At 45.3% G+C, this 14326-nt stretch overlaps 1 protein-coding gene across 6 annotated transcripts in view; it reads right to left on the bottom strand.

The window, feature by feature from the left end:
- The window catches only part of HIVEP3 (HIVEP zinc finger 3), a 480349-nt gene that overhangs the window by 411173 nt on the left and 54850 nt on the right, over positions 1–14326 (bottom strand). For 2 of the 6 annotated variants that reach the window (XM_027607320.2, XM_027607314.2), the window contains one exon: positions 5817–5913. The exons of the other annotated variants lie outside the window; for them this stretch is intronic. The gene's annotated coding sequence lies outside the window, so the exon portion shown is untranslated. The remainder of the gene's footprint in view (positions 1–5816; positions 5914–14326) is intronic. 6 annotated transcript variants of the gene reach the window in all.

Raw genomic sequence — 14326 nt, forward strand, 5'->3', positions numbered from 1 at the left:
AAAGAGACAAAGATCAACAAACTGGCAAACGTGCACCTATTCAAGGCACCACGGAATACCACAGCACCCCACGCCATTGGGAAGTTCTGCTCTAATTCACCATGATCCTTCTTGCCTTTGTTTTCACATGAGAAAGCCCTACCTCTTAAGTTCACTGCTCCTCCACCTCCCAAGCTGCTATTTATCCTTCAAAACCCAGCTCACTTACCATGTTGTCTGTGATACATTTCCCACCTCTATTCTGCTATACTCGCACTGCACCCAGTACTGAGATCGGTGTTGTGGCCCTTGCCATCATGCTGGATTGCCATTGCAGCAGCCCCACCTAGAATGTGATCCCTGGTTGTGGGGGAGGGGGTCCAGGGACTACTAGGGACAAAATAAGTCTACACTGACTCAACAGATATTTATTGGCCTCCTATTAGAGACAAAGCATTGGACCAGTTGTAAGGATTCAAGGGTGACCAAGGACAGGGAGGGTCTCTGGCCTCCTGGAGCTCACAGGCTAGTGGGATTAATGGACATTAAACCACCACTCACACAATTCATTATTTAATTACAATGGTGGGGCATGTCTCAAAAGAAAAATACAGGCATCAATGAATGCATACAGCAAGCGGACCTGATCTATTTTGAGAGTCAGGGAAAGCTGCCTTCGAGGGACGGCACATAACAGATAAGCTCTGAAAGATAAATAGGAATCAACTAGGTGGAGGGTTGAATGTGTGTTAAAGGAGCATTCCATGTTCCAAACCAAGCATTCTGGTTTGACATCACATCCATAGGATCTGAACCCAGGCAGATCCTAAGTAAATATTTATTGAATTAAATTTTTTTTTAATTTTTGAGTACCTTAACCACTTTGTCGCTAAATGAGTTCCTCCAAAAAATTATTATCTTAGAAATCCTTTTCAATAATTCAAATGTACAAATATTTATTGAAACATCATTATATGCAAGTGTCTAAACGCTCAAGGCAAAACAGGACTTTTCCAGGTGAAGGAGACAGAAGAAAGTGTTTTAAGCAAAGCAGAAACCACAGGAAAATCATGGAGGCAAGAGAGCACACAGTGTGGTCTGGAAAGAGTATGGAATTTAGTTCAAAACAAGTATGAGGCCAAAGAACTTATCAAACTCAACACCCAAAGAACAAATAATCCAATCAAGAAATGGGCAGAAGACATGAACAGACATTTCTCCAAAGAAGACATCCAAATGGCCAACAGGCACATGAAAAAGTGCTCAACATCGCTCGGCATCAGGGAAATCCAAATCAAAACCTCAATGAGATACCACCTCACACCCGTCAGAATGGCTAAAATTAACAAGTCAGGGAACGACAGATGTTGGCGGGGATGCGGAGAAAGGGGAACCCTCCTACACTGTTGGTGGGAATGCAAGCTGGTGCAACTCCTCTGGAAAACAGTATGGAGGTTCCTCAAACAGTTGAAATTAGAGCTACCGTTCGATCCAGCAATTGCACTACTGGGTATTTACCCCAGAGATACAAATGTAGGGACCCGAAGGGGTACGTGTACCCCAATGTTTATAGCAGCAATGTCCACAAAAGCCAAACTGTGGAAAGAGCCAAGATGTCCATCGACAGATGAATGGATAAAGAAGATGTGGTAGATATACACAATGGAATATTATGCAGCCATCAAAAGGAATGAGATCTTGCCATTTGCAACGACGTGGATGGAACTGGAGGGTGTTATGCTGAGTGAAATAAGTCAATCAGAGAAAGACATGTATCACATGACCTCACTGATATGAGGAATTCTTAATCTCAGGAAACAAACTGAGTGTTACTGGAGTGGTTGGGGGTGGGAGGGATGGGGTGGCTGGGTGATAGACATTGGGGAGGGTATGTGCTACGGTGAGCGCTGTGAATTGTGCAAGACTGTTGAATCACAGATCTGTACTTCTGAAACAAATAACGCAACATATTTTAAGAAAAAAGAAAAAGAAGAAGATAACAGGAGAGGAAGAAAAGGGGAGTATGTCAGAGGGGGAGACGAACCATGAGAGATGATGGACTCTGAAAAACAAACTGAGGGTTCTAGAGGGGAGGGGGGAGGGGGATGGGTTAGCCTGGTGATGGGTATTGAGGAGGGCACGTTCTGCATGGAGCACTGGGTGTTATGCACAAACAATGAATCATGGAACACTGCACCAAAAACTAATGATGTAATATATGGTGATTAACATAACAATAAAAAATTAAAAAAAAAAAACAAGTATGAGGCCTTAGCAAGGGATAAAGAGATTGGGGTATTAGTTATCAATTGCTGAATAAGAAATTATCCCCAAAGCTGAGAGTTTGCAACAACACACATTTATTATGTCACAGTTTCTGTGGGTCAGGAAACTAGGCAAGGCTTAGCTGAATCTCCTTTACTAGCTTCAGGGTCTCTCACAGACGGCAATCAAGATATCTTCTGGGGCCACAGTCATCTCAAGGCTCAACTGAAGCAGTAACTGCTTCCAAGATCATCCATTGGTTGTCTGCACTCACAGGATTCAGTTCCTTGTGGACTGTTGGACTGAAAGACTCAGTTCCCTGATGGCTGTTGGCCAGAGGCCGTACTCAGTTTCTTGCCATGTGGGCCTCTGTAACATGGCAGCTGACCTCATCAAAGGCCACATGAGAGAGAGTTTGCTGGCAAAACAGAAGCTATAGTCTTTTGTAACCTAATAATGGAAGGAATATCCCATCACTTTTGCCCTATTCTATTCACTGGAAGCAAGTCACTAGGTCCAGCTCATACATAAGAAGTAAGAGGAAGTGAAGGTCATTGGGGGTCATCGTATAAGTAAGTCTAACGAGCACCATACCATGTAGAGTCTTGAATGCCAGTGATGGGAACTTGTATTTTACTAGGTAGTAGGATGCCAGTGAAAGTTTGGGGACATAGAAGTAACATGACCAGAGATTCTCCACAGGAAGATCATCTCCATAGATTACATAATGCTGTGTAAGATGGTTTGGAGGCAGAGTGTGATTGGAAATCGATTAGGAGGCCAATACTCTAAATACTGAAGGCCTAAACCACTACCTGCTTTTAACATACATCATATATTATAAACACAAGAATCTCATGAGATAATCAAGCCGACTACTGTCCCCATTTCATAGGTAAGGAAATTAAGGATTAGAAGTTAAACATCTTGTCAACCAATATTGAAAAGAAGGTCAGAATGCAAAGGAAGAGTCTGGAAATACTTGAAAACTGTCAAGTGGGGTTGGGGATGCAGAGGGAGAAGAGAAAGAAGGATTTGTCAAAGCTTCAAGTTTTCCAACAAGGATGAATAGGAAGAATGTGGTTCACAAAAATCAAGAGGCAGGAAGAAGCATCAGTAATGGATGTAGGACGAAGGATAATGGAACTTGGAGTCTGTGGCACTGAGGAAACAAGCAGGTAGACAAATCAGCATCCCCTGGAAATGGCAATCTGGTGTCGGGGTTGGGGGGGAAGCCCACATGGGAATGTCAGATGAAGCCATGGGAGTGCAAAGAATTTCTAGAGAAGAGAAGGAAGAGAAGGCAAGGGTCAAAATCATGGGACCTGCCACTTCTAGAGAAGTCAGAGTAGGAAGGACAGGAGGCAAAAGTGGGGAAATTAAGAAGAGAATCAAGAGGCCCCAGTTTCAGGAAACCCTGAAAAAGAACACTTCAAGAAAAAGGGAAACACCAGAACCAAATGCTATAGTGAGCCTAGAAGATGACAGAGGTCACTGAAAAAGGTCATCCATGCCACTTGAAGGAATTTCCATGGAAGGGTGTCGAAACTAGATTATGGCACAGGAATGAGGGCAAGTGAGGTGTGGGGACAGACCAAAAATGAGTATTTTCAAGGAAATGGGCGAGAAAGGCAAGAGTGGCCTAGAGTAGCAGCTTGAGAAGGGGACAGAGGACTGCCCTGGGCAAGAAGAGAACTGAACACGGCCACAGCAGGGGATGGGGACAGGGGGATTGGAAGAAAGACCAAGTACAAGAGAAAAGAAAGGATGATGCCTGCTTGTTGTGTGAGATTCCCACAGGCTCAGGCAAACATAAACATAATGACAGGATTTCAAACTAGGAGTAGAAGTCATCGGGATCTCCTCCTATTCCTGACTCCTCAATTACTGCCACCCACTCTTATGCGCCTATCCCATGAGCACAGGCTTCCCTTCCCTTCCCTTCCTTTCCCTTCCCTTCCCTTCCCTTCCTAGTCTAAACTCCCTCGAGGCCAACTTGTCCACTTGATGGTTTCAGGGTGCTGTCACACCTGGCCCCAGCTCACCCCTCCAGCCATAACCCTACCGCCCCACCCCACCCCCACACATACTCTATCCTCTGGCCATTCTGAACCTTGTTCATTCTTCAAAGATGTAATGCTCTCCCCTCTGGCCCTTGGGGTGTCTTGCATATCGTGTTCTCTGCTTGGAATACTCTTCTCACACCCTTCTTAATGTGACCATCTCTTTATTCTTCAGATTTCAGCTGAGATGTAATTTCCTCCAGGAAGCCTTCCTGGCGCCCACATAATCCCAGAGGACAGTAAACTCTGTGTCGTAATTGCCTATTTATTCATTGGCCTTCTATGGGACCAGAAGCTCTGTGAGAGGAGAGGCCATGCCTATGTTATTTACCACAGCCTCAGTATTAGATACTCAGCCTTACTGTATTGAAGGGACAGAAGAAGCTCTAGGACTTCTAGATTCTTCTAGAATAATTCTGTCATTATCTGCACCTAGCCTGCCCTTCAGGATTGAGGCCCACATTGCCACCACTGCTGATGGCTCTCAGCTGACTCCACTTCTAGGCACTGCTCTGGACTGCATGGGTTGCCTCCACCACTTTGCTTGGGGCAGTTCTTGTGCCCACTGACTGCTGGATACAGGGCTATAAAGGCTGGTCCCCTTGTCTCTATTCTGAAAGGCCATCCTAGTTCCCGACCCTCCTGTGGGATCAGCTGAAGCTTTCGTTGTGACTACGTCATACCTCAGATTCCCCCTCAACCCAATCCTGCCTCCCTCATTCCACCACTTCTATCGATCCAGAGAACATTCCTAAATAAGCCTCCTGCCTGCAAATCTCCCTGGGACAAGTAGATAAACAGAAATGAATTCTGTCCAAATCACTCTCCAACACAAGGATGCCCAGGACAATATTTCTAGGTCAACCTCTAGAACAGTGGCATATATCAGGCCACAGGGAGATACTGATTGAATGAATCAATGTGGTCATTTGGTCCTTGAATTCTTCTGGTGACCCTCACCACACATGTGGTGAGTGATCGAAGTGACTATATTTCTTAGGAAGTAAGAAAAATCGATCTAAAGAATTTTCATAGTCCCTTCAGCTGGTCTGTTACAATGCATTGATCTGAACACAGCGTAAGTGAATTCCACTGCTAGCCAATTCCACTGCTGGCCATTGCTAGAAAGGAAAGCAGATTGCCAGTGCTTATTTTCAGAGAATGTGTCTTTAGACCAAGATTCTCTAAGCAGGGACCGTGCTGACCAGGAGCCTGGTGCCACACGTCTAGCTGGAAATCACATACAGAGACTCTGTGATGGCAAATGTCCCATGAGAATCATGCTTCTGGAAGAGCTGATCCATTAGAAGTTGATGAACCCACAAGGCTATGTTCAGAGATTAAGGGTCCTATTGAGGGCTTACGAAATGGCAAAGGGCATAGAGGACAGTTGAGCAGCCGAGGCATGCCTGGCCAGCCCTCACAGAAGGGTGAACATTCCTCCTGCTGGAATGTGAACAGCAGGTACCACACTCGGAATTTTATGTCGAGATCAGTGAATTCAGCCACCTGGTTGATTTTCTCTTTGATCTGCCTTCTAGGTCAACCACCTTCACCTCTGTATCAACAGTGCTCTCACCTCTACCACAGTGATCACAGCTATGACCTATGGAGATAAACAGAAAAGGAAGAAGAAGGTCATTTTTTGTGTCCAGACCAAGTGGTGATTGAAAGTGTACCTTTCATCTAAGGATCTCCTAAACACATTTACAGCGTACTTCACTCATTCCCACCACTCTTCCCTAAGGTGCTATTGTTCCCCCTCCCGAGATGCAGTGACCTAAGGCCCAGAGAAGGCAAGTCACAGGCTTCAGTAAAGCCACTGGATGCCAGAAACCCAACTCGGAAATCCCAATTCTCAGCCTGTCTTGCAGGGCTTACTCTTCCAGAATGCTACACTACCCCCAAAAACAGGCAGCTAAAGACCCACTAAACCTCTGGTTGGTTCTCATTCTGTTGCCAAGAATTCACACCTGGGCATGTCACTGCCCCTTTCTTTGCTTCCTCATATAAATAAGATGTCATTTCCACCTCTTGCTCTCTTGAAAGTAAGCAAGTTATCAAAATGTATAGCGACTTAGAAAAGAGTGGTGGGAATGAGTGAATTACACCATAAACGTATTTATTTACAAGCATTTCTTAGAAACCTCAATTCAGGCTATATCTAAAGTTATTTCTCATAGTCATCCAAAACTACTATTATGGACAGAGATTATTGAAGATGTAATTAATTAAATTAAGATGGGGGATTATCCCGGCATAGAGTGGGCCCCTGGTCCAATGCAACTGGTGTCCCTTACAAAAGGGGGAAATGAGAGCGCAGACACGCACACAGGGGGAAGGCCATGTGAAGACACGGGCTGCATTGCCACAGGCCAAGAGCTACCAGTAGTAGGAGGAAGGCCTGGAACTGAGCCTTCCCTAGTGCCTTTGGAGGGAGTATGACCCCACCAACACCTTGGTTTTGGACTTCCGACCTCCAGAACTGAGAGACAGGAAAGTTGTGTCATTCTAAGCTAAGCCGCCTACTCTGTGGCCCTAGCAAACCAATATGACCATAGTACTCAGCGTATCTTCAAAGTCTATGGCTTCCAAACGCTTACAGTGCTCACAGCCTAGCTGTTTACAACTACAGGGGAAAGGGAAGAGGAGAGCTGAGTAATGGGAAGAAGGAGTTTGGACATACAGGGTGTGTTAAACTAGGCAGAGTGGGGAGAGAAAAGAGAAAGGGAGAGAACACAAAAACTCAGACAGGGAGCTCAGGACAGAACCTGGCAGGGACAGGATGAGAATGATGACCTTCCACAGCTCCTGCAACTCCACAATGCAGAGGCCACAGCTGGGTCTCCCTTTGTGTGAGTTGCCACCTGCTGTTACCACCAAGGGAGGGAACACAGCCACCCCAGGAGAAGGATGTGACCCCCACATTCCCCCATCGCCCAGCTGCCTTCCTTCCTTCCTCTCTCAGCCTCAGGTGGTCCTGGCCTGCCAGCACGGGGAGGAAGCTGGTGCAGGCAAGGAGGTGAGCCCATCCCTCCTGCAGCTCCCAGGCTGACTGATGCTCCCGCCTGAGCATGAACAGAGGAGGGAGACCAGGCAGTTCCGGAAACACAAGTGACATCAAGCCCATTAATCATAACATTTGCAAATAAAATACAGGTCTCTGGGGTCATGCATTTGTTGAGAACCTACAAGGTGGAAAGACTGCATCGCGGGGCGACTAGATGCTGTAAGACTCAAAGCATAAGCGACAAATTCCATAAATCCTCCTACCACCAAAGGCAAAATCGCAGACTCCCTGCTATGTCTGTCCCATTGTCTGATTCCTCCAGCAATCCGGCTTCCCCTGACCCCGTTTGGGGCAGTACACCCCATGCGGATGCTTTGGCTGTAGAGTCAAATTGCAGAAGCATGGGAAGATCTGGGGTTATGCACAACATGTAACTGAGGAATAATCACAGGTGGTTTCATGCCATAGACTCAAGGAAAAAACCTCCTCAGACCGTCCATAGGAATGGCTCTGGTATAAAGGAGATAAATAGCTCCAGCTTAAAACTGTGTCTGTCGGTATTTTAATTCCCTTTTTTTTTTCGATTAAGACCCAAGTCTATGTCTCAACTCAGCCTTTCAGTAAGGCACAAAGGAGTCTACTAGACTGGGGGTCCCTCAACCGTTATGGAGCCCCAAGCTGAGAAATATAACCCCACCCCTGGTCAGCAGCCAGGATTCACCCCAATGGTGTTATGGACTAAACTGTATCCCCCCAAAACGCATATGCTGATGTCCTAACCCCTAATGTGATTGTATTTGAAGACAGAACCTCGAAAGAGATAACTAAGGTTAGATGAAGCCGTAGGGAATGGGGCCCTAGTCCCATAGGAGCGGTGTCCCTAGAAGAAGAAGAAGAAGAGCAGATACCAGGGAGACACACACACACACACAGGGAAGGCCGGGTGAGGACACAGAGAGAAGAGGGCTGTCTGCAAGCCAAGGAGAGAGACCTCAGGAGAGACCAAACTTCCTAGCTCCTTGATCTTAGACCTCCAGCCGTAGAGTTGTAAGAAAATACATTTGTTGTTCATGCCACCCAGTCTGTGATCCTCTGCTGTGGCAGCCCCAGCAGAGGTAATAAATGGTAAAGTCTCAGCTTTCAGTCGGTCCGTCAGCAAATATTTATTGAGCACCTACTCCATGCACTCTTCTGGTTACCCAGGATAGAGCAGTAAACAAAAGGCACAAAGCCATGGGGAGGGGGGATGCTGGGAGCCCTCACAAAATTTGGGAAGCATGGGACACTGGCTTCTGTGCCCTGGGTCCCCAGCACTTCCTCCCTCCCACATCTGTGGCTCTCAAAGTGGCACTGGGAACTTGTTAGAAATGCACATTCTCAGGCATCACCCCAACTTCTTGGATCATCAATTCAGGGCATATAGACAGCTGGGCCTGCAGGTGATTCTCAGGCAAAGAAAGTGTGACAACCGCTGGCCTACTGTCCACAGTGTCCACCCTGACCCAGAAGCGGCTTTTATGGCCTCCCCCCCATCCTTCCCCTTTACCTTCCCCCCACCCCGCTTCTGAGCGCCAGGCTCTGTGTGAAGCGCTCCACACACTGGCTCCAGGCCCTCAGCACCCACCAGGTTGACACAGTCATCCTCAAGTTCCTGAGGAGGAAACTGAGATTCAAGGAAGCTTCACCCCTTCCCAAAGACCCACGGCCGGCCAGTCATGGGATCCGGATGCCACAGGCCAAACAGCATGCTTCTTCCTCAGGCCCCTCACTATCTTGTTCTCTCTTCTAATTACCCTCACTCTCTTTCTTTTTTTTTTTTCTTTCTTTTTTCTTTTTTTTTAGGCCCTTCCCATGCACAACAGTCAGATCCCTCCTGGCCTAACAGGGCTCAGCTCACCTTTCCATGGTTTAGCAATTATCTGCATTTTGATAGCAACACTTACTGATTTCTACAGGATGTCAATTCACAGTTTAACACAATGACCTCCTCCCTAGTGCACAGCATAGTACCAAATGTACCATATACATCTGGGGGAAATGGGGCATTCTTCCCTTCTTTATAAGGAAAAAGTACTAGAAAGAAAAAAAAACTTTAAAAATCCACTACTAGTTAGGGAAGCAGGAGTCTGAGTGTTGTCAAGTGATATTTTCTATAGTCATTTTAGACTCGCACCTGGGAACAGAAACACCTGAATGAACAGAGCTTTGGGCCAGCGAAGGCACAATGCCTGGGAAAGGAGCAGGCAGAGGGGTGGGACTTTTGAAAAGTGCCCACTCTAAGCCCACAGTTAACAAACAAGGGGACGTATTAGTGAGGATGTGGAGAAAAAGGAACCCTCATACACCACGTTACTCCAGTAACGTCACTTGGAGCAACCACTTGGGGAGAGGGTCCAGGAAAACAAACAAATATAAATGGGGAAAACAACTGGGAGGTTTATTAAAGAGCGGAAAATAACCTTATCAGAGGACCCTGCAATTCCCCCTCCTAAGTATCTACTCAAGAGAAATGAAAACATTTGTCCACATAAAGACTTGTATGTGAATGTCCACAGCAGCATTGTTCGTGAGAGCCCAAAGGTAGACACAGCCCAAATGTCCATCGACTGTGTGAGTGGATAAAGGACATGTGAGCTATCCACACCCTGGAGTACTATTCAGCAATAAACAGGAACCAACGACTGATCACCTGCTACACAATAGGGATGGCTTTCGAAAACACTATGCTAGGCGAAAGAAGGTCACATACTGTATGAGTCCATTCACATGCATGCCGAGAAAATGCAGCTCTGTAGAGACAGAAAGTAGACTCGTAGTTGCCTGGGGCTGGCGGCACCCGAGATCTTCCAGGGGGACGGAAATATTCTACAAGTGGTTGTGGGGACAGCTGCACAGCTCTGAAGTCCATATAGTGCACATTTAAAGTTGGTGACTTGTATGATATGCAAATTACACTTCAACGAAGCTGTGTTTCAACGTGGGGGTGCTGTGAGTGAAAGCCCTTGAGGTGCACAGGCCTGAGCTGCTAGATCTGCTGCAGTGAAGGCTTACTGACCCTAGCCCAGCCGGGAGCAGAGAACCTGAGATGGCACCAGTGCGAGGCATGCCCAGGGCGAGGCGGGTAGGGGCGCGTGGCCGAGCGAGTCCGAGGGACACAGGGGGGGAGAAGCACACTCGGGGGCCACTGCCCTCCCAAGAGACAGGTGTGGGGATTCACAGGGTGCAGGTGGGCTCTTATGAGGCTGCCCCAGAAGAAACCTGAAGGGGGTCTGCTGCCTAAAATATAAGAGGAGGGACAGGCAGGGATTTCTGACATGAGTCATTAAAAATAAAGAAATGCTTTCTTCTTAAAAATAAGGAGCCAAAGATGTCCATCGACAGATGAATGGATAAAGAAGATGTGGTATATATACACAATGGAATATTATGCAGCCATCAAAAGGAATGAGATCTTGCCATTTGCAACGACGTGGATGGAACTGGAGGGTGTTATGCTGAGTGAAATAAGTCAATCAGAGAAAGACATGTATCATATGACCTCACTGATATGAGGAATTCGTAATCTCAGGAACAAACTGAGGGTTGCTGGAGTGGTCGGGGGTGGGAGGGATTGGGTGGCTGGGTGATGGACATTGGGGAGGGTATGTGCTATGGTGAGCGCTGTGAATTGTGCAAGACTGTTGAATCACAGATCTGTACTTCTGAAACAAATAACGCAACATATTTTAAGAAAAAAAAAAAAGAAAAAGAAGAAGATAGCAGGAGAGTAAGAATGAAGGGGAGTAAGTCAGAGGGGGAGACGAACCAGGAGAGATGATGGACTCTGAAAAACAAACTGAGGTTTCTAGAGGGGAGGGGGGGGGGGATGGGTTAGCCTGGTGATGGGTATTAAAGAGGGCACATTCTGCATGGAGCACTGGGTGTTATGAACAAACAATGAATCATGGAACACTACACCAAAACAAATTATGTAATATATGGTGATTAACATAACAATAAAAAATTAAAAAAATAATAATAAAAAAAAATAAGGAGCCAAGAGCAGGAAAGAATGAGGGGATGGGGGTATGCTGGTCCCACTTGTAAGCACCCCTATAAGTACATTGAAGGACATGCTACTGTCCGAGTGGATTTCTTTATGGTGGCATTCCATAGGCTTCCCTGGTTTGCTTGCTTTTCATTAACCACAAACACAGTATCGACACTTGTGCCGTATCTGTCATTCATGGCAAAGGGACTGGAAAGGTCAGGATCTACTTGAGTGACAACTACTTCTAAAGTTTCAGCAATGGAAATACAAAAGGGAACTCGAAGATAACTAGATTCTTCTTACACTTTGCTCTCCTTCTACCTTACACACTAAATAGCTAAAGGCATTGATGGGACAAAGTCCTTCACCCACTGTAGCACTCAGAGTCTCTGGAAAACACGAAAGCCACCCCTAGCTTATTTTAGTAAAGAGCTACAGGCAGGGTAAAAATCAACATGGTTTTGAGAATAAAAAAACGATTCTCATCCTTTAAGGAGAGGAATTTATTTAACGCTGCAGGTTTTATCTCGCACGACCTGCCCATCATGAGCCCGGGAAACTATCATTTATGTATCCAGTAAATGCAAAATTGATTAACAGGTCAGTGTAAATGTCAGTTTGGGGGGTTCAATAAATGTAGTTCCACAAGGGTCACTTTTTGCCCAGTACTATTTAACATTTTCATTAATTACTTGCTGACAGAATAGGTGAGAGAATTAGAAGTGTATCATTAAAACCGCCAATTTAGAAAAAAAAATAGTTAAAATACATACAGGTCTTGATAAGCTAGAAGACAGAGAGAAACCATTTGGTATTCTCAGGGCTCTGCTTGGTTCAAAACAGGTGCTCGATAAATGTTGGCTGGACCGAATAAACGGCAACAAAACAGAAGACCAGCATCCGTGATTCCCTGAAGAAGGAAAACCATTCGCAGGTTTTCACGGATACCTACTACGCATTTTAAACCCAAACTAAAATTTCTTATAACAATGTAACCATAACTCACCAAAAGCAAGATCAACATGTCAATAATGTGCATAAATCTAATTTAACTGACAAGAGCCAATATTATAGAGAACATGCACAATAATTGAAAACATAGTGTACCCTTTATTATCCTTTTCCTTAAGTACAATCAGAGAGAGATTGTTGGTGGATATCTCCCCCGACCACCCCAGTTGTGAATGAGAAGGCAGGAAAAGTATAGGAGAATGACCACCAAACAGTAACAGTCTTAGCAGAAAACAGCAAACAAAGGTGCAGCTGGGTGGAGAAAAAGACAGTCACATCTAAGCCAACCCCTGGAACCACAAGTTCTGCATTTGTAAATGGCTGGCTCACACCCAAGCAGGTTGGGACAGGAACCAAAGCTACAAGGACTCACTAGGACACCAGAGCCTCCTCCCTCTGAGCAGCTGAGTGGCTCCAGCAGGTTTTGTTTGGCTACATTTTTAATTAGAAAGGAAAAAAGAAAGTTTCCAACTGATGGCAATCCTGCTGAAAGTCTCAGCCCACGGCCCACCTTCTAGAAGAACTTAACAGAAATACAGACTCTCAAAAAAAAAAAAAAAAGTACAGACTCTCGTGCACAAAGGAGAGGACTCAAGGGTAGCCAGATAAAGAAGTAGAGGAATCAAGAAAACTTTTCTAATGCTCTTTTTACCAAGTAATAGTCCTGGATTAGAACTGTCCTTGGTTGGGAATGCAAGCTGGTGCAGCCACTCTGGAAAACAGTATGGAGGCTCCTCAGAAAGTTGAAAATAGAGCTACCATACGATCCAGCAATTGCACTACTGGGTATTTACCCCAAAGATACAAATGTAGGGATCCGAAGGGGTACGTGCACCCCGATGTTCATAGCAGCAATATCCACAATAGCTAAACTATGGAAAGAGCCAAGATGTCCATCGACAGATGAATGGATAAAGAAGATGTGGTATATATATAAATGGAATATTATGCAGCCATCAAAAGGAATGAAATCTTGCCATTTGCAACAATGTGGATGGAACTGGAGGATATTATGCTGAGGGAAATAAGTCAATCAGAGAAAGACATGTATCATATGATCTCACTGATATGAGGAATTCTTCATCTCAGGAAACAAACTGAGGGTTGCTGGAGTGGTGGGGGGTGGGAGGGATGGGGTGGCTGGGTGATAGACACTGGGGAGGGTATGTGCTATGGTGAGTGTTGTGAATTGTGCAAGACTGATGAATCACAGACCTGTACCTCTGAAACAAATAATACATTATATGTTTAAAAAAAAAAAGAAGAAGATAGCAGGAGGGGAAGAATGAAGGGGGGGAAATCAGAGGGGGAGATGAACCATGAGAGACTATGGACTCTGAGAAACAAACTGAGGGTTCCAGAGGGGAGGGGGGTGGGGGGATGGGTTAGCCTGGTGATGGGTATTAAGGAGAGCACATACTGCATGGAGCACTGGGTGTTATATGCAAACAATGAATCATGGAACACTACATCAAAAACTAATGACGTAATGTATGGTGATTAACATAACATAATAAAAAAAAGAACTGTCCTAGGTAAAAAAGAATTAATTAATTAATTAATTAATTTAAAAAGCAACAAATAAGGAGTCTTCAAACACAAGAAGGAAAAAATGCAGGGAAGAATTCAAACAGTCTGTTCTCTTAAAGAAACTTTTTTTTTAAAAAGATTTTATTCATCCATTTATTTGGCAGAGAGAGATCACAAGTAGGCAGACAGGCAGGCAGAGGGAGAGGGAGAAGTAGGCTTCCTACTGAGCAGGGAGCCCAATGCTGGGATCATGACCTGAGCCAAAGGCAGACGCTTAACCAACTGAGACACCCAGGCGCCCCTCTCTTAAGGAAACTTAAAAAGAATATCACCAGGAAAAGAAAAACAAAGAGATCAAAGCTGTGTGATCATAGTCAATATGACAGAGCTAAGGGAGAAATGAGGAGAAAAGCAACACCAACTCAGCACCTGAAACTG

Source organism: Zalophus californianus, chromosome 4 (genome assembly GCF_009762305.2).
Source record: "Zalophus californianus isolate mZalCal1 chromosome 4, mZalCal1.pri.v2, whole genome shotgun sequence".
Taxonomy (NCBI): Eukaryota; Metazoa; Chordata; class Mammalia; order Carnivora; family Otariidae; genus Zalophus; species Zalophus californianus.